We start from the raw sequence: 20,086 nt of genomic DNA, 5'->3' as shown, positions 1-20,086 counted from the left end.
AGGTCCGTTTACAGAGGGAAGCACAGAGACTGGACTCTGGATTACCGGCAAAGCGGCGTGGCTCAGTGGATAGAGCCCGGCCAGAAGGACCTGGGTTCTAATCCCGGCTCCACCACGTGCCTGCTGTACGACCTTGGGCAAGCCACTTCACTTCTCTGGGCCTCAGTTCCCTCATCCGTAAAATGAGGATTAAGACTGTGAGCCCCCTGGGGGAGGGGGAGCTGCGTCCAACCTGATTAACCTGCATCTACCCCAGTGCTTGGCACGTGGTAAGTGCTCAGCACGTACCATCATTATTATTCTTCCTCTACGCAAAACCTTAAACACACGCACACACCCCCCTCGTGCACCACCTGAAGTCCTCAAAAGAGAATTATAACTTTCGCAGGAGCCAGGCAAAAGTTGGGAGGGGCTGTGGGTTTCACTTTCCCCCATTCTTACACATTCACAAGTCTCTTTTTTGTTTAAGGAAGCTGTTCCTGCTGCCACTTTTTTTTTTTTTTTAAAAAAAAAAGTCCTTTAAAAAGTGAGCCGGGAGGACTTAATGCTGTCAACAGTGTTCATGGAAGGAAAAAAAAAAAAGCACCCTGTGCTCAGAGAGAGCACCGGATAGAAGACTCGTTGATATCAAAACCATGAAGGATAGGACCCGGTTCTCAACGGCCTTTTTTTTTAAAAAAAAAACAAAAAAAACTTTCAGATAAATCTCAATACGGGGGGGGGGGGCAGTTTTAGGGGGGCAAAAGGTGTCTCATTCAAGCTCGCATTTCCTGCAGAGAGGAACAACAGAGACGCTAATTCAAGCACCTTGCCCACTGTCTGTGCTCAATAAACGTTGGACAGTGATTTCCAACGCGGACCGCTGCACGGGCAGCAGTGACTCGGGTCAATTCTCATCTGGGTTGACCTCAAACTGGCCAGCCCCAACCTAAAAGATTGTTATTTCTAACGGCCTTCTCCCGCACTGGCTGCAATAGCCGTGGGCAACTTGGGTTTACCATTACTGCCACCAAACCGTGACCGAAGTTGAAGTTTGGGAAGCCCACCCGAATTCACCCTTTGGCCCCACAGAGCAAAATTCCCATCAAGTCCAGCGAGTGAAGCCCCCTGAAAAAAAATCTACCTTTTCCACCCGCGGCACCTGAATCCAGAGCTTAAAATATTATTTCCGTAGGATACCCGTCTGGAGTCGCCTCTCTCAAAACGAGCTACAGAGTTTTGGAACCACGGCACACAGTGATGATGATAATGCCGGTACGTGCCGGGCGCTCGCTACGCGCCAAGCACTGCTCGAAGCGCTGGGGTCGATACAAGGTAGTCGGGTTGTCCCACGTGGGGCTCGCGGTCTCAAGCCCCATTTTACAGACGAGGCAACCGAGGCACAGAGAAGTAAAGCGACTCGCCCCAAAAGTCACCCAGCCATCCCACCGTTCGTCCAGCAGGAGCTCGGCCCGGGGGGAGGTCCCGTCTATTTCGTATCCCAATATTTTTTGTCCTACGACCTATTATCTGAATCATTAAACCCTATCAATGCCGTGGCCACTGGCTCGACCTCGCTTCGGGACATTTTTCTCATCGCGTCAGGAAGGAGACACATACATGCAGATGAGAGGTGAGTCAGTTTATAGGGTGGGAGGGGAGGAGAGTTATAGGTCCGGCAATCTCTCGGGGCCGGAATTAAACTTCTTTAGCAATCCAGGCGGCCCAGAGGGTCCAAAAAGGAGCCGCCGATAACCTCCAGATCCTACAGAGCTCATGTTTTGGGCCGGTCTGTTTCTCTCCTGCCTTCTAAAATTTAAAGTTCACAGAACTCTCAAGTCGCTGCACGCCGTGTCGGAACAACTGGGCAAACTGGAAAGCTAAAAACCACGTCGGAGGAGTCCGGTCTAAACTGCCCTGGGAAGGGGTCGCTTGACCTGCGACAAATGAATCCAGGGCACGTTCCCTCTTTAGAGAGGGGTCCAGCATCTACGGCAGGGGATCCAACAGACCCTTCCAAAGCACCCGTTTCCCACTATCCCTACGAGGATCCCGATACCTTAGATTCTAGACCAATAATTAACTTATCGTCAACTGGTTCCGAAGGTCATCTCCCCGCCCAATTTCTGAAGCTTAGCGAATGCCGCATGGAACGCCATTAAAAAAAAAAAAAAAAATCCATAAAGGGTTTGATGACTTTTCCGGTTGGGAAATCTTTAAAGCACATCCCCATTAACAGGGGAGTCTCCTGCCTCGGCCAAACAAATAAAGAGCACCTATTACAGAAAACTTGAATGCCATTAATTTCGAAGCGGCGTCCCGGACGGGCGCGCGGGTGGGCGGCCTCGCTCAGGCTGAAGTATCTCACACCTACATCGAGGAATATCCAGGTCACCCGACGTGAAACTCTGGGCATCCTGACCCCTTCCCGCCGCACACTCTCGACCTATAGAGCGACCTCGCCTCTTTCTTAAAACTCCTTTAAGAGTCCGTTTTCCCCAGGCTGCTCACAAGCTGGGTTGTTCACAAGTGTTCTCCGAGTGGCGAGCAGTTTAAAACTGCTCCCGGAAGGAGTCTATTAGCACAAGAAAACGTGACTTCTGACCACAAAAAGGGATGCTCAAATGCGCGCTCCACAGTGGTCCTATGCAAAACCCCAAGAAGCCGGGGGTTGGTTTCCGAAGCACTTTGGGGAGGGGGAGCTGCCCCCAAACGGCTGGGGCTACCCAGGGGAGGGGGCCGTCCTCAGGACCCCTACCCGATATTTTCTCTTTCCCCCAGACCCTCGCGCGGGTTTTGCGTACGCCCGAGAGCCGGCCTACGCTCGGGATGTTTTCAAGTGGGACGCCGTGTTATGACACCAGCCCCCACCCCACACCCCTCCACACTTCTCCCTCTGGCCGGCAGTGGGTCCCCGGGGGTGGGGAGGACGGGGGTCCTGGGTGAGGAAGACCCCTGACCCTTGCCGCCCCCGGGGCCCCCTTGCTGTCCCCTCGCCTCGCCGGCCGCACTTACTACCCTTGTTGCCCCCCAAAAGTGGAGCGGGTACTTCCTAGGGGACTCCACACACACACACACACACAAACACACAGGGATACACAAAGGGACCTACGCACACGGAGGAACCTACACACAGACCTCCTTCACACACACACAGAAACCTAACACACACAGAGACCCCCACACACACAGAGGCCGTCCTCCCACACACACACACACACACAGGGATCCTCCTTCACACACACACAGAGACCCCCACACACACACACGCACACCCCCACAGAGAAACCTACATACACAGGGACCCTCCTTCACACACACAGAGACCCCCTTACACACAACCCCCCACAGAGAAACTACACACACACAGGGATCCTCCTTCACACACACACACAGAGACCCCCCCTACACACACACACCCACAGAGAAACACACACAGAGGTCCTCCTTCACACACACACACAGAGGAACTTACACACACAGAGACACCCCCCCTCTTCACACACACACCCACAGAGAAACCAACACACACAGGGACCATCCTTCACACACACACAGAGACCCCCCACACACACCCCCACAGAAACCTACACAGAGGGACTCTCCTTCACACACACACACAGAGCCCCCCCCCACGCACAAACCCACAGGGAAACCTACACACACAGGGATCCTCCTTCACCCACACACAGAGACACACCCCCCACGCACACCCCCACAGAGAAACCTACACACACAGGGACTCTCCTTCACACACACATAGAGACCCCACCTACACACACACACACCCCCACAGAGAAACCCACACACAGCAGGCCCTCCTTCACACATACACATACACACACAGAGGAACCTACACACACAGAGACCCCCTCTTCACACACACACACACACACACACAGAGAAACCTACACACACAGGGATCCTCCTTCACACATACATACACACAGAGAGACACTCCTCCCCACACACACAACCCCCACAGAGAAACCTACACACACAGGGACTCTCCACACACACAGAGGACCCCCCCCCAAACACACACACACAGAAACCTACACAGAGAGAGGCCTCCCTTCACACACACACAACCACAGAGGAACCTACACACCCAGAGACCCTCCTTCACACACACACACACACACAGGGACCCCCCTACACCCCCACAGAGAAACTTACACATACAGAGGCCGTCCTTCACACACAGGAACCTACACACAGAGACCCCCCCCTTCACACATACACACACAGAGCGACCTACACACACAGAGACCCCCTCTTCACACACACACACACACACACAGAGCAACCTACACACACAGAGGCCCTCCTTCACACATACACACACAGAGACCCCCCTCTTCACCCCCACACCCCCACAGAGAAACCTATGCACACAGGGACTCTCCTTCACACACCGAGGCCCTCCTTCACACACACACACACACACACAACCACAGAGCAATCTACACACACAGAGGCCCTCCTTCACCTAGACACACACAGAGGGACCTACACACACAGAGGTCCTCCTTCACACATACACAGAGGAACCTACACACACAGAGACCCCCCCCCTTCACACACACACATACACAGGAACCTACACACACAGAGACCCCCCCCCCCTTCACAAACACACACCCCCTCAGAGAAACCTACACACACAGGGATCCTCCTTCATACACACACAGAGACTCCCCCACACACACACCCACACCCGCAGAGAAATCTACACACACAGAGGGACCTACACACACAGAGGCCTCCTCTTCACACACACACACACTCAGAGAAACCGACACACACAGAGACTCCCCCTTCACACACACAGAGACCCCCCCTTCTCACACACACACACACACACACACACCCAAAGAAACCTACACACAGAGAGGCCCTCCTTCACACACACACACACACACACACCCTCAGAGAAACTGACACACACAGAGATACCCCCTTCACACACACAGAGACCCCCCCTTCACACACACACACACACACCCCCAGAGAAACCTACACCCCCAGAGAGGCCTCCCTTCACCCACACACACACAACCGCAGAGAAACCTACACACACAGAGGGACCTACACACACAGAGGCCTCCTCTTCACATACACACACACACAGAGACACCCCCCCTTCACACACACACACCCAGCCCCAGAGAAACCTACACACACACACAGAGGCCCTCCTTCACCCGCCCCCAGAGAGAAACCTACACACAGAGAGGCCTCCCTTCACACACACACCCCACCCCCAGAGAAACCTACACACACAGAGAGGCCTCCCTTCACACACACACACACACACAAAACCGAGGAGAAACCTACACACACCGAGGCCGCCCTCCCCCCCCCCCCACAGAGAGGAACCTACACGACCCAGAGAGCCCCCCCCCTTCTCTCTCTGTGTGTGGGTCTCACAGCCCCCCCCTCCCCGGCCCGCCCCCCCACACGCCCAGGGATCTTCCCTCCCCCCCACCACACGCACACACACACACACATACACACACACACACACACAGAGAGAGCCCCCCGCCCCCCCGGGCGCGGTTGGGGTGTGTCGCCGGGCGCGGGGCGGCGCCGGGGGTCCGGGCGGGCGGGCGGCGGCGGTGACCGCGGCGGCGGCGGCGGCGGCGGACAAAGCTCTGGGACAAACATGGCGTCCGACAAAACAATCCCCCGCGCCGCCCGGGACCGGCCCCGGCCCCCGGCCGCCGGTCCTCGCCCCCGCTCCCCCGCTCCCCCGCTCCCTCCCTCCCTCCGTCCGTCCGTCCGTCCGTCCGTCCGTGCCCCCTCACCTGGCGGGCGGGCGGGGTCCGGGACCGGGGCGGCTCCCCGGCGTCCGGAGCCCGGCGCGGCCGAGGCGGGAATGTCGCGGGCGGCGCGGCGGCCGAACGCCTCGGGGGCCCGCGGGCCCCCCCTGCCCCGCCCCGCCCCGCCCGGCCCGGCCCGGCCCCGGGGCTGGCGGCCTCCCGAAGCGCGCGTCCGCCCCGACACGTCCGGCCGGAGCCCGGGGGCGGTGAGCGCGGCACGGCACGGCACGGCCCGGCCGGGAGGGAGGAAGGGAGGGAGGGAAGGAGGGAGGCCCAGGCCGGGAAGCGGCGGCGGCGGAGGAGGAGGAGGACGAGAAGAAGGAGGCGGGCGGGCGGGCGGGCGGGCCGTGCCGGCGGCGCGGGGACGGGCTCGTTGACTCTCCCCCCGTGAAACAAACAATGCGGCGAGCGCTCCGCCCGGCCGCGCTGCGTGGGGGGCGCGGCCACTCCCGCCGTCCGTCCGTCCGTCCGTCCGTCCGCCCGCCCTGCCGCCCGCCCTCCCGCCCGCCGGGACACGCCCCCAACTGCGCCGCGGGCCACGCCCACTTCCGCCCTCACTGCCTCCAGGACCGGCCCGCTTCCGCCCTCCCTGCCCCCGGGACCCGCCTATTTCCGCCCTCCCCGCGCCCCCGGGACCCGCCCACTTCCGCCCTCCCTGCCTCTGGCCCCGCCCACTCCCTGCCGCCCAATCCCTGCCGCCCGCCCCCTTCCCCCTCCCCCCGCTCGGCCTTTGCCCCGCCCACTCCGTCTCCCTGACGACCGGAGTGACGAGCGGGGGGCGGGGCGGGGCGGGGCGCGGCCCTTCCTCCGCCTGCCTCCTCCGCCCTCCTCCTCCTTCTCCTCCTCCTCCTCCTCCTCCCTCCTCCTCCTTCTCCTCCTCCTCCTCCCTCCTCCTCCCGCCTCCTCCCTCCTCCTCCTTCTCCTCCTCCTCCTTCTCCTCCTCCTCCTTCTCCTCCTCCTCCTCCTCCTTCCTCCTCCTCCTTCTTCTCCTCCTCCTCCTTCTTCTCCTCCTCCTCCTCCTCCTCCTTCTTCTCCTCCTCCTCCTCCTCCTCCTTCTCCTCCTCCTCCTCCTTCTCCTCCTCCTTCTTCCTCCTCCTCCTTCTTCTCCTGCTCCTTCTTCTTCTCCTCCTCCTCCTCTCCTCCTCCTCCTCCTCCTCCTTCTTCTTCTCCTCCTCCTCCTCTCCTCCTCCTCCTCCTCTTCCTCTCCTCCTCCTCCTCCTCCTTCTCTCCTCCTCTCCTCCTCCTCCTCTTCCTCTCCTCCCCCTCCTCCCCCCCTCCTCCTCCGTCCTCCTTCTCCTCCCCCCTATCTTCCCGTCTGTCACTCAGCCAATCATTCACTCAGCCAATCGGACGTATTCATTCACTCATCCGCATTTACTGAGGTCCTACTCTGTGCAGAGCACTGTACTAGACGCTTGGGAGAGTCCAGTCCAATAATAAACTATCACATTCCCCACCCACAACGTGCTTACAGTCTGTGGTGAAGGGGGGCCAGCTACCACTAATAATAACGATGGGATTTGTTAAGCATCTACTATGTGCCGAGCCCTGTTCTAAGCGCTGGGGGAGATACAGGGTCATCGGGTTGTTCCACGTGAGGCTCACAGTCTTAATCCCCATTTTACAGGTGAGGGAAGTGAGGCACAGAGAAGTGAAGTGACTTGCCCACGGTCACACAGCCAAGTGGCAGAGCCGGAATTCGAACCCATGACCTCGGACTCCCAAGCCCCAAGGTGCTGCTTCCCCGAGGTGGTCGAGGCAGGCAGATGGGCGGTCACGATTCCTCGGGCAGACAGTCATCGGTAGTCAAGGCAGGCAGTCACAATCATTCGGGCAGACAGCCGCAGGTAGTCAAGGCAGGCAGACAGTCACAGTCACTCAGGCAGAGTCGCAGTTACTGGGGGAGACAGGCTGTCAAGTCAGTCAGACAGTCACTCGGGCAGACAGTCAGAGGTGGTCAAGGCAGACAGTCACAGTTACAGTCACAGTTACTTGGGGAGACAGCCAGACAGTCAAGTCAGTCAGACAGTCACCAGGCAGACAGTCATAGGTAGTCAAGGCCGACCGGGGCAGTCAAGTCAGTCAGCCTCAGTTACAGTCGCAGTTACTTGGGGAGACCGTCAGACAGTCACCAGGCAGACAGTCATAGTCAGGTAGTCAAGGCTGACCGGGGCAGTCAAGTCAGTCAGACAGTCACCGTCACTCAGGCAGAGTCACAATTATTCCGGCAGACAGTCGGAGCCAGTCAATCCGACAGTCAGTCAGTCAGTCAAAGAGTCACAGTCCGTCAGCCAGTTAGCCTCTCTCCCTCAGTGTGATCTAGTGGAAAGACTGTGGACCTAGGAGTCATTCATTCAGTAGTATTTATTGAGCGCTTACTATGTGCAGAGCACTGGACTAAGCGCTTGGAATGGACAGATCGGCAACAGATAGAGACGGTCCCTGCCCGCTGACGGACTTACGGTCTGATCGGGGGAGACGGACAGATAAAAAACAATAGCGATGAATAGAATCGAGGGGATGGACATCTCATTAAAACAATAGCAATAAATAGAATCAAGGTGATGTACATCTCATTAACAAAATAAATAGGGTAATGAAAATATATACCATTGAGCGGACGAGCACAAAGGACCTGGGTTCTAACCCCACCTCAGCCGCTTTCCTGCTATGTGGCCTTGGGCAAGTCACTACGCTTTTCTGGGCGTCAGTTTCCCCATACGTCAACTGGGGGTTAAAAACTATTCTTCCTCTACTAGACGGTGACCCCCATGGGGGTCAAGAGCTACGTCCCGTCGGACGACGATCTTATAACCACACCAGCACTTAGTACAGCGTTTGGTACATAGTAAGCGCTCAACAAATACTGCAACTATTATTACTGTTATCGTCATCATTATTATTATTTCGATTATTTTCTCTCCTCGCTCTTCCCTGTCCCTTCTCCTCCCCACCTCCCACCCGTCCAAGCCCCTCTGTCTCTTCCACTAGCCACCCCTCCTTGATCTAAAATAAAATAAATAAATTGAATTGTGGTATTTGTTAAGCGCTTACTCTGTGCAAAGCACTGTTCTAAGCGCTGGGAGATACAAGGTGATCAGGTCGTCCCACGTGGGGCTCACAGTTTTAATCCCCGTTTGGCAGATGAGGTAACCGAGGCACAGAGAAGTGAAGTGACCTGCCCAAGGTCACACAGCTGACTAGCGGCGGAGTGGGGATTAGAACCCATGACCTCTGACTCCCAAGCCCGGGCTCTTTCCACTGAACCGCGCTGCTTCTCCGACAATCAATCCTTCAGTCATATCTACTGACGACTTACACGGCACAGAGTACCGGGCTAAACTCCCTTGCTGAAAGACCTCGGGCAGGTTACTTCGCCTCTGTGTGACTCAGTTTCCTCATCTATAAAAGAGGAATTCAGTACCTGATCTCCCTCCTACTTAACCGTGGCTTAGTGGAAAGAGCCCGGGCTTTGGAGTCAGAGGTCATGGGTTCAAATGCCGGCTCTGCCACTTGTCAGCTGTGTGACCGTGGGCAAGTCAAGAGCACGGGCTTTGGAGTCGGAGGTCATGGGTTCGAATCCCAGCTCTGCCACTTGTCAGCTGTGTGACTTTGGGCAAGTCACTTCACTTCTCGGTGCCTCAGTGACCTCATCTGGAAAATGGGGATTAAGACTGTGAGCCCCACGTGGGACAACCCGATTCCCCTGTGTCTCCCCCAGCGCTTAGAACAGTGCTCGGCACATAGTAAGCGCTTAACAAATACCAACATTATTATTATTATTATTATTATTATTATTATTATTATTATTAACCGGCGAACCCCGTGTGGGCCGGACACTGTGTCCAACCTGATTAAATCGTATCTACCTCAGCCCCGAAATGCCATCGTCATCATCATAAGATTGTGAGACCTTCTTAAAGGTCGGGGACCGTGACTGACTTTGAGGGGTTCGTTATAATAGCAATAACAACAAATAATAATAGTTATTAAGCACTTCCAAGCCCCGGGATAGAAACAAGCAGATTGAATTCAGCCACGGGGGGAGGGAGAGCAAGGCATTTTTCTCCTCATTCTGCCAATGCGGAAACGAGCGCTCAATAAATACGACGAAATGCACGAATGAAACTGAAACCCAGAGAAGTTAAGTGACTCGTCCAAGGTCTCTCCGCGGGTCAGCAGCAGAGCTGGGATTAGAACTGGGTCTCCTGACTCGTAGTCTGGGAGGCCCACCAGGAAACATAGCCAGGAAATTGAGTTTTATTGTGATTTAATCGGGAAAAATTAAGGGTGGACCGGCCGCTTTTACTCAACAACCTGGCAAGGGCTCGGTCCAGTGCTCTGCACCCACTGATGGAGTGACGGATAGATTTTCAAATCCATCTACCTGCCCCATTCTGAGTCGATTCTGCCGCGATTCACTCATTCACTCGTATTTACTGAGCACCTAACGTGCTATTGCCTCCTACTATGAGAAGCAGCGGGGCTCGGGGGAAAGAGCCTGGGCTTGGAACTCAGAGGTCATGGGTTCCAATCCCGACTCCGCCACTTGTCAGCTGGGTGACTTTGGGCTTCACTCCACTTCTCGGGGCCTCAGTTACCTCCTCCGTAAAATGGGGGTGAAGACTGTGAGCCCCACGTGGGACAACCTGAATACCTTGTGTCCCCCCAGCGCTTAGAACAGTACTTGGCGCATAGTAAGCGCTTAACAAATGCCATCGTCATCATCATTATTATTATTATTATTATTACTTAGACTGCGAGCCCCAGGTGGGACAGGGGCTGTGTCCAATCCGATTATCTCGTATCTACCCCAGACCTTTGGGACATTCATTCGTATTTATTGAACGCTCACTGTGCGCAGAGCGCTGTACTGGGTGGCGCTCAGTGGAAAGAGCACGGGATTGGGAGTCAGAGGTCATGGGTTCAAATCCCAGCTCTGCCACTTGTCTGCTGTGTGACTGTGGGCAAGTCACTTGACTTCTCTCTGCCTCAGTTCCCTCATCTGTAAAATGGGGATGAAGACTGTGAGCCTCATGTGGGACAACCTAATTACCCTGTATACCCCAGCGCTTAGAACAGTGCTCTGCACATAGTAAGCGCTTAATAAATTCCAACATTATTAAACAGACACGTTCCATGCCCACCACGAGTTTACGGTCTGGGGGTTGGGGAGAGGGATGTTAATATCATCACAGGGAGGGTCCCCCAGTTCGATTAGACCGTAAGCCCGTCAAAGGGCAGGGACCGTCTCTATCTGTTGCCGACTTGTTCATTCCAAGCGCTTAGTACAGTGCTCTGCACGTAGTAAGCGCTCAATAAATACTATTGAATGAAATCATTCGGGCTGCAGCTGGAAGGAATTTGGTTAGACCTTGTGAGGATTTCCTTCCTGATTACCTTCGGTCTGTCCCAAAATAACAATGCCCCTCACCTCCGCCCAACCCCGGTTCCTTTCAAGGACCTGATTTTTTTATCATTTTAATTCTCTCCTCGTTCTCCTCCAAAATCTCCAACTGCTCGTCATCTTTCACTGGTTTCTCTTCAAAGTCTCAACCAACTGGGGCGGTTTTCAAGGTTCCATTCCGGGTCCCCTCCCCGCTTTACGATCACTCCCATCAATCAATCGATCGATCGTATTTATCAGATGCTTACACCCAGCCACTGGACTCGAGGGGCCCATGTGCTGATGGACAGGGGAAGACAGACCCAAAGGGAAGCAATAATAATATTCATTACGGTTCTTGTTAAGCCCTTCCTACGTGTCGAACCCTAGTAGGCAGGAATGTATCCGTTTGTTGTTCCACTGGACTCTCCCAAGTGCTTAGTGCAGTGCTTTGCACACAGTAAACGCTCAATATATAGGATTGAATGAATGAAAAGTAAGCGTTCGACCAATACCATCATTCCCCCTGGAGACTGTAAGCCCCTTTCTAGACTCTAAGCTCGTTGTGGGCAGGGAATGGCACCGTGTATAATAATAATAATGTTGGTATTTGTTAAGCGCTTACTGCGTGCCGAGCACTGTTCTAAGCGCCGGGGTAGATACAGGGTGATCAGGTTGTCCCACGTGGGGCTCACAGTTTTAATCCCCATTTTCCAGATGAGGTCACTGAGGCACAGAGAAGTGAAGTGACTCGCCCACGGTCACCCAGCTGACAAGTGGCCGAGCCGGGTTTCGAACCCATGACCTCTGGCCGATCCGGGTTTCGAACCCATGACCTCTGACTCCCAAGCCCAAGCTCTTTCAGCTGAGCCGCTCTGCTTTGGGTTGTACTTTCCCAAGTGCTTAGCGCAGTCCTGCCCCCCTGTCGACCCCTGGCCCACGTCCTACCTCTGGCCCGGAATGCCCTCCCTCCTCAAATCTGCCAAACAATAATAATACTAACGTTGGCATTTATTAAGCGCTTACTAAGTGCTGGAGTAGATACGGGCTAATCAGGTTGTCCCACATGAGGCTCACAGTGAATCCCCATTTTACAGATGAGGTCACTGAGGCACAGAGAAGTGAAGTGACTTGCCCACAGTCACACAGCTGACAAGAGGCAGAGCCGGGATTCGAACCCATGACCTCTGACTCTTACACATAGTAAGCGCTCAATAAATACTATTGAATGAATGTACATATCTATAATTCTATTTATTTTTATTAATGCCCGTTTACTTGTTTTGATGTGTATATATATATCTACAATTCCATTTATCGATATCGACGCTACCCATGTCTCCTGTTTGGATGTCTGTCTCCCCCCTTCTAGACCGTGAGCCCGTTGTGGACGGGGATTGTCTCTCTCTGTGGCTGAACTCTACTTTCCGAGCGCTTAGTACAGTGCTTTGCACACAGTGAGAGCTCAATAAATACGAAGGAACGAATGATTGAATGCCCGTTACCTCTGCTGGACTCTCCCAAGCCTTCAGTGCTCTCTACACAGGAGGCGTTCAATAGATACTATCGATCGATGTCCCTCAGACACCTAGAATGGTGCACAGAATACAGGAGCAGGGTCGTCTAGCGGAAAGACTTCAGACCAGGGAGCCAGAGGAACTGGATGCTAATCCAGCCCGTCTAGCGGAAAGACCAGAGCAGAAAGACTGAGAAGCAGCGCGGCTCAGTGGAAAGAGCCCGGGCTTGGGAGCCAGAGGTCATGGGTTCGAATCCCAGCTCTGCCACTTGTCAGCTCTGTGACTGTGGGCAGGCGCCTTGACTTCTCTCTGCCTCAGTTCCCTCGTCTGTAAAATGGGGAGGAAGACTGTGAGCCTCAGGTGGGACGACCTGCTTACCCTATATCTACCCAGCGTTTAGAACAGTGCTCTGCACATAGTCAGCGCTTAACAAATACCAACATTATTATCGCTACAGACCTGGGAGCCAGAAGGGACTGGATTCCAATCCAGCTCCGTCCCCTGTCTGCTGGGTCACCTTGGGCAAATCCCTTCGCGTCTCTGGGCCTCAGCGGACTGTGGCTACCCGGACGACCTTGTATCTATCCCGGCGCTTAGCTCGGTGCCTGGCACGTAGTAAGCGCTTAGCAAATACCATTTTTAAAGGAGAGAGAGAGAGAGAGAAGGAGTTCTGAAAATCTTTCAGTCAACAGGCCTCAAAGAAGAACCCCGGGGAAGAGATTTAGCACCATCTCTTCCTTCGTTCACTGAGCGATTCCATCACACCACAGGGAGGCAGTGTGGCCTAGTGGAAAGAGCTCAGCCCAGGGGTCCAATTCCCTGCCCGGCCATGTGATGGGTAATAATAACGTCGGTATTTGTTAAGCGCTCACTATGTGCAGAGCACTGTTCTAAGCGCTGGGGGAGATACGGGGGTCATCAGGTTGTCCCCCGTGAGGCTCACAGTTCATCCCCATTTGACAGATGAGGGAACTGAGGCACAGAGAAGTTAAGCGACTTGCCCACGGTCACACAGCTGACAAGTGACCTTATCAACCGATCAATCAATCCATCCTACTCATTCATTCATTCGATCGTCTTTATTGAGCGCTTACTATGTGCAGAGCACTGGACTAAGCGCTTGGAATGGACAGTTCGGCAACAGGTAGAGACAATCCCCGCCCACTGAGGGGGTCACAGTCTAATCGTGAGCAGAGCACCGTACTAGAGTCCGGCCCATCTAGTACGACCAATATTTTATTATTAGGTGCCGTCGAGTGGTTTCCGATTCCCAGCGACTCCATGGATATTCTTTCTCCGGAACGTGCCGTCCTCTGCCATAATCCGCAACCTTTGTAACGGTTCTTCTCTTATAGTTGGTACGCGCTCTATCCATCTTGCTGCCTCTTCCACCTTTTCCCTAGCGTTAGCGTCTTCTCCAGAGAATTAGTCCTCCTCATTGGGTGTCCAAAATATGCCAGTCGAAGTCGAGTCGTTTGGCCTTCCAAAACAATACCAGCATAGCGGTCGTTTAACGGATAAATCGGAGGGCTTAGAGAAGCAGCGTGGCTCAGTGGAAAGAGCCCGGGCTTGGGAGTCAGAGGTCATGCGTTCGAATCCCGGATCGGCCACTTGGCAGCTGGGTGACCTCGGGCCAGTCACTTAACTTCTCTGTGTCTCGGTCACCTCGTCTGTCAAATGGGGATGAAGACTGTGAGCCTCACGTGGGACATCCTGATTATCCTGCATCTACCCCAGGGCTTAGGACAGTGCTCTGCACATAGTAAGCGCTTAACAAATACCAACATTATTAACAAATACCATTAAAAAAAGAGAGAGAGATGATAGACACATTCCCTGCCCACACAGAGCTTCCTAGAGGATTAGGGATTCTATCCCTCGAAGCCAGCTGAGACTCAGAACTATAGCGATTAAACCCTCAGCTCTGTGGAACTTAGGTCCACATCCTTCAGCTCCTCCCTGATGACAATGTTAATAATGATAATTATAGTATTTGTTAAACGGTTGCTATGTGCCAGGAACTGTACTAAGCGCTGGGGTGGTTACAAGCAAATCGGGTCGGACACAGACCCTGCCCCAAGGGGGGCTCCCAGACTCAATCCCCATTTGCCAGATGAGGTAACTGAGGCACAGAGAAGCGAAGCGGCTTGCCCACGGTCACTCAGCAGACAGGTGGTGGAGCCGGGATTCGAACCCATGACCGTCTGACTCCCGGGCCCACGCTCTACCCACTACGCCATGCCGCTTCTCCATCTCCTCCTTCTCTCATTTCTTTTCCTGCCTGTCTTCACCTCTAGACTGGAAGCTCTCTGTAGGGCAGGGAACTTTTCTACCGACTGCGTTGTACTCTCCAAAAAACTTAGTATAGCGCTCTGCGCACAGTAAGTGCTCGGTAGAGTCTACTGGTTGATTGGTGGATTGATTTCTGGGGAGTCTAGAGTATGTTACTGAGTTCCTGGTGCATGTAGAGCACTGTAGTGACTGCTCACTGTGTGTAGAGCACTGTGCTGAGCGCCCACTGTGTGTAGAGCCCTCTATTCATTCATTCATTCTTTCATTCATTCGATGGTATTTATCGAGCGCTTACCGGGTGCCGAGTGCTGTGCTAGCCGCTTGGGCGAGTACAACCCGACAATGAACAGCTGCATACCCTGCCCACAACGAGGAGGGGAGACAGACATCAATAATAATAATAGTGTTGGTATTTGTTAAGCGCTTACTAAGTGCAGAGCACTGTTCTAAGCGCTGGGGGAGATACAGGGTCATCGGGTTGTCCCACGTGAGGCTCACAGTCTTAATCCCCATTTTACAGATGAGGTAACGGAGGCCCAGAGAAGTGAAGTGACGGGCCCACGGTCACACAGCTGACAAGTGGCAGAGTCGGGATACAAATAAAGAAATGACAGATAAGGACATAAGTGCTGTGGGGGTGGGACGGGGGAAGCCGAAGGGAGTGGGAGAAGAGGAAAGGGGGGCTACTATGTGACCGGCGCGTGCAGAGCCCTGAACTGAGTGTCTACTGTGCGCAAAGCCCTGTAGCAGCGTGGCCTAGTGGAGAGAACCCAGGCCTGGGAGTCAGAAGGACCCGGGTTCTAATCCCCGCTCCGTCGCCTGCCTGCTGTGTGAGCTTGGGCAAGTCGGTTCACCTGTCTGGGCCTCAGCTAACGCATCTGTAAAATAGGGATTAAGTCCGTGAGCCCCGTGTGGGACAAGGACTGTGTCCAATCCGCTTCGCTTGAATGAAACCCAGCGCTCAGTCCAGTGCCTGGCACGTAGTCAGGGCTTAACAAATGCCACTGAAAGAAAAAACGCTGTAGGAGGAGGGGGAAAAATACGTGAAGTTTTTAGAGGGCTGAGAAGAAGATAGTCAAAGGGTCTTTTGCTAAGGAGAGAGGTTTGGGCTAGTCTTTGGTGATGATCAGATAAGAGAGTTGGGGGGGGAGGGGCGGGGGGTTTCTTTTCGCTGGAGAAGAAATAATCATCTCTTTTTTTCTGTTTCCGCCAACGCCCGGTAGGGCTGAGAGATGTAGAACTCGTAGGCAGGGAAAGAGTAAAAATATGCTTAGCGTGTGGGGGATGTGGTTAAAGATTTATGTAGGGAGGGTGGGTGGAGGATTTTCTCTCATGTGTAAAGGCAAAAATTCTGACAGGTGTATTTGTTGTGCTTCTTATTCAAAAATGACTCAGCTCCCCGAGTGGCTAGCCCTGTGTGGAAGCCAGAGAAGGCCAGTACTAGATGTGGGGGGGTTTTTTGGGGGGGGGAAGGGGGTTCCTACCCAAGGGACCACTGACCAGCTGAGCGGATAATAATCAAATAATTGTGATGATTATTAAGCACTTTCTAGGTGCCCAGCAGTGTTCTACGCCCTGGGGTAGACACAAGATAAGCAAGTTGGACACAGTCCCTGCCCCATCTGGGGCTCGCAGTCATAAATCCCATTTTACAGAAGCGGTAAATGAGGCACAGAGGAAGTGAAGGCACTTGCCCGAGGTCACACAGCAGACAGGCGGCAGAGGCGGCATTCGAACCCAGTCCTTCTGACTCCCAGGCCCGGGCTCTATCCTCTAGGCCGGGCTGCTTCAGCAGACTCCTGGCTTTCAGTGAGACTCGAGAGTTTCCTATCGGTCAATCATCGGTCGTATTTATTCAGCTCTTACTGTGTGCAGAGCGCTGTACTAAGGGAGAGTACAACAGGAAGCAGAGTGGCTCAGTGGAAAGAGCCTGGGCTTCGGAGTCAGAGGTCATGGGTTCGACTCCCGGCTCTGCCACTCGTCAGCTGTGTGACTGTGGGCGAGTCACTTCACTTCTCTGTGCTCTCGGTGACCTCATCTGTAAAATGGGGATTAACCGTGAGCCTCCCGTGGGACGACCCGATGACCCTGTATCTCCCCCAGCGCTTAGAACAGTGCTCTGCACATAGTAAGCGCTTAACAAATACCAACATTATTATTATTATTACAACAGACACAGTCGCTGCCCACAAGAAGCTTCCAGTCTAGAGGGGGAGGCGGACATTAATAGAAATAAATGACAGGTATGGACACGAGCGCTGCGGGGCTGGGAAGAGGGGAACGAATAAAGGAGCAGGTCAGGACGACGCAGAGGGGAGAGGGAGAAGAGGAAAGGTGGGCTTAGTCAGGGAAGGCCTCTTGGAGGAGGTGGGCCTTCAGGAAGGCTTTGGGGGCGGGGAGAGTGATGGTCGGTCAGATATGAGGAGGGAGGGCGATCCAGGTCAGAGGCGGGACGTGGGCGAGGGGTCGGTGGCCGGGCGGAGGAGATCCGGGGTACAGTGAGTAGATTGGCATTAGAGGAGCGAAGCGTGCGGGCTGGGTCGGGGTAGAGAAGCAGCGCGGCTCAGTGAGAAGCAGCGTGGCTCAGTGGAAAGAGCCCGGGCTTTGGAGTCACAGGTCATGGGTTGGAATCCCGGCTCGGCCACTTGTCAGCTGTGTGACTGTGGGCGAGTCACTTCACTTCTCTGGGCCTCAGTGACCTCATCTGGAAAATGGGGATGAAGACCGTGAGCCCCACCTGGGACGAGCTGATTCCCTTGTGTCTACCCCAGCGCTTAGAACGGTGCTCTGCACATAGTAAGCGCTTAACAAATACCAACATTATTATTATTAGGAGAGTAGCGAGGGGAGGGAGGAGGGGGCCAGGGGATGGACGGCTTTAAGGCCGACGGTGAGGCCTTTCCGGTTGATGCGGAGGTGGGTGGGCGACCGCTGGAGTGTCCTGAGGAATGGGGAAACCTGGACCATTTTCGGAGAAAAATGATCCGGGCGGCAGAGTGAAGTACGGACTGGAGTGGGGAGAGACAGGAGGCAGGGAGGTCAGCGAGGAGGCTGATGCAGTCATCCAGGAGGGAGAGGAGGAGAGACCGGATTGACGTGGTAGCCGTTTGGAAGGTGAGGGAAGGGTGGATTTTAGCGATGTTGCGAAGGTGGAACCGACAGGATTTAGTGACGGATGAAATTAGGAGGGTTGAATGAGAGAGAGGAATCAAGGATAACGCCAGGGTTCCTGGGACAGGAAGGATGATGGTGCCGTCTACAGGGACGGGGAAGTCAGGGGGAGGACAGGGTTGGAGGGGAAGATGAGGAGTTCTCTTTTGGACGTGTTAAGCTTAATAATAATAGTAATAACGTTGGTATTTGTTGAGCGCTTACTACGTGCAGAGCACTGTTTAAGCGCAGGGGTAGATACAGGGTAATCGGGTCGTCCCGCGTGAGGCTCACAGTCTTCATCCCCTTTTTCCAGGTGAGATAACTGAGGCACAGAGAAGCGAAGTGACTTGCCCACAGTCAAAACAGCTGGCAAGTGGTAGAGCGGGGATTCGAACCCATGACCTCTGACTCCCAAGCCCGGGCTCTTTGCACTGAGCTAAGCTTGAGGTGAGACGGGAGGACATCCGAGGCGGTAGTTGAAGCCATGGGGTCTCCAAGGAAGGGGGTGTAGATGGAGAAGGGAAATTAATCTTGAGGGGGGTGGGAGGCAGAGGAGGAGCCCAAAGAGGAGACGCAGAATGAGGGGCCAGAGAGCTAAGAGGAGAACCAGGAGAGGACAGGGTCAATGAAACCAAGGTGGGATAGTCCTTCCAGGAGGAGGGGGTGGTCCAGTGCTCTGCACACAGTGAGCGCTCAATAAATATTGATTCTATTTATCTTGATTCTATTTACTGCCATTGTTCTCGTCTGTCCGTCTCCCCCGATTAGACCGTGAGCCCCCCCAAAGGGCAGGGACCGTCTCTATCTGTTACCGATCTGTCCATTCCAAGCGCTTAGTCCAGTGCTCTGCACAAGGTAAGCGCTCAATAAATACTATCGAATGAATGAATAAATAGGATTGAATGACTGAATGAATGTCGAAGGCAGCCGAGAGGTCGAGGAGGATGAGGATGGAGTAGGGAGGCCGCCGGATTTGGCAAGAAGGAGGTCACCGGTGATCTTCGAGAGGGCGGTTCCAGTGGGGCGAAGGGGACGGGAGCCAGGTCGGAGGGGGTCACGGAGAGAACTGGAGGAGAGGAACTTGAAACAGAGAGCGTAGGCCACTCGCTTAAGGAGTTTGGAGAGGAAGGGTGGGAGGGAGATGGGGCGATAACTGGAGGGAGCCCCGGGGACAAGGAGGGGTTTTTTAGGATGGGGGGACATGGGCAGGTTGGAAAGCAGTGGGGAAGAAGCCACTGGAGAGCAAACAGTTGCAGCGGGCTGTTGGGGAGGGAAGTAAGGAGGGGGCAAGTGTTGAGCAGTAGTAATGGCAGTATTAATAGTAGAACCCCGGCGTTGAGCAGAATGCCTAGCACACAGTGAGCACCTAAGAAATGCCATAAAAAATGCAGGGGACTGGGATCCTCCACTAGAAAGAGAAGGTTCCTTTTTCCTATTTTTTCCTTTTTCCTATTGCCGTTCCCGAGAAAGGATGATCAAGAGCCCTGAGCATCCTGCATTATACATTTATGTATAAATTCATTGGAACTGTACATTCCAAGCGCTTAGTACAGTGATCTGCACAGAGTAAGCGCTCAATAAATACTAGCGAATGAATCGTTGCAACCAACACACTTTTGATTTTTTTCCGGTCCTTGCTAAAGTGCTTTTCATTCATTCATTCATTCATTCATTCATTCAGTAGTATTTATTGAGCACTTACTCTGTGCAGAGCACTGTACTAAGCGCTTGGAATGGACAAATGGGTAACAGATAGAGACAGTCCCTGCCCTTTGACGGGCTTACGGACTAATCGGGGGATGTGCCAGGCGCTGGGGTAGATTCAAGGTGATCATGGCGGGGACGGTCCCCGTCCCACCTGGGCCTCGCGGTCTGAATCCCCATTTTACGGATGAGGTCACTGAGGCCCCGAGAAGTGAAGTGGCCATAATGGT

General features: G+C 54.2%; 1 protein-coding gene across 3 annotated transcripts in view; it reads right to left on the bottom strand.

Annotated features, from left to right (window-relative positions):
* BRD1 (bromodomain containing 1) overlaps positions 1-5,829 on the bottom strand; it is a 76,142-nt gene extending 70,313 nt beyond the window's left edge. For all 3 annotated transcript variants that reach the window (XM_029078743.1, XM_029078745.1, XM_029078744.2), the window contains exon 1: positions 5,790-5,829. The gene's annotated coding sequence lies outside the window, so the exon portion shown is untranslated. The remainder of the gene's footprint in view (positions 1-5,789) is intronic.
* Between the last annotated feature and the right edge of the window lie 14,257 nt (positions 5,830-20,086).

The sequence above is a fragment of the Ornithorhynchus anatinus genome, chromosome 14 (genome assembly GCF_004115215.2).
Source record: "Ornithorhynchus anatinus isolate Pmale09 chromosome 14, mOrnAna1.pri.v4, whole genome shotgun sequence".
Lineage (NCBI taxonomy): Eukaryota > Metazoa > Chordata > Mammalia > Monotremata > Ornithorhynchidae > Ornithorhynchus > Ornithorhynchus anatinus.
Note: the sequence above shows the minus strand (reverse complement) of the source record. Positions and strands in the feature narration are given on the sequence as shown.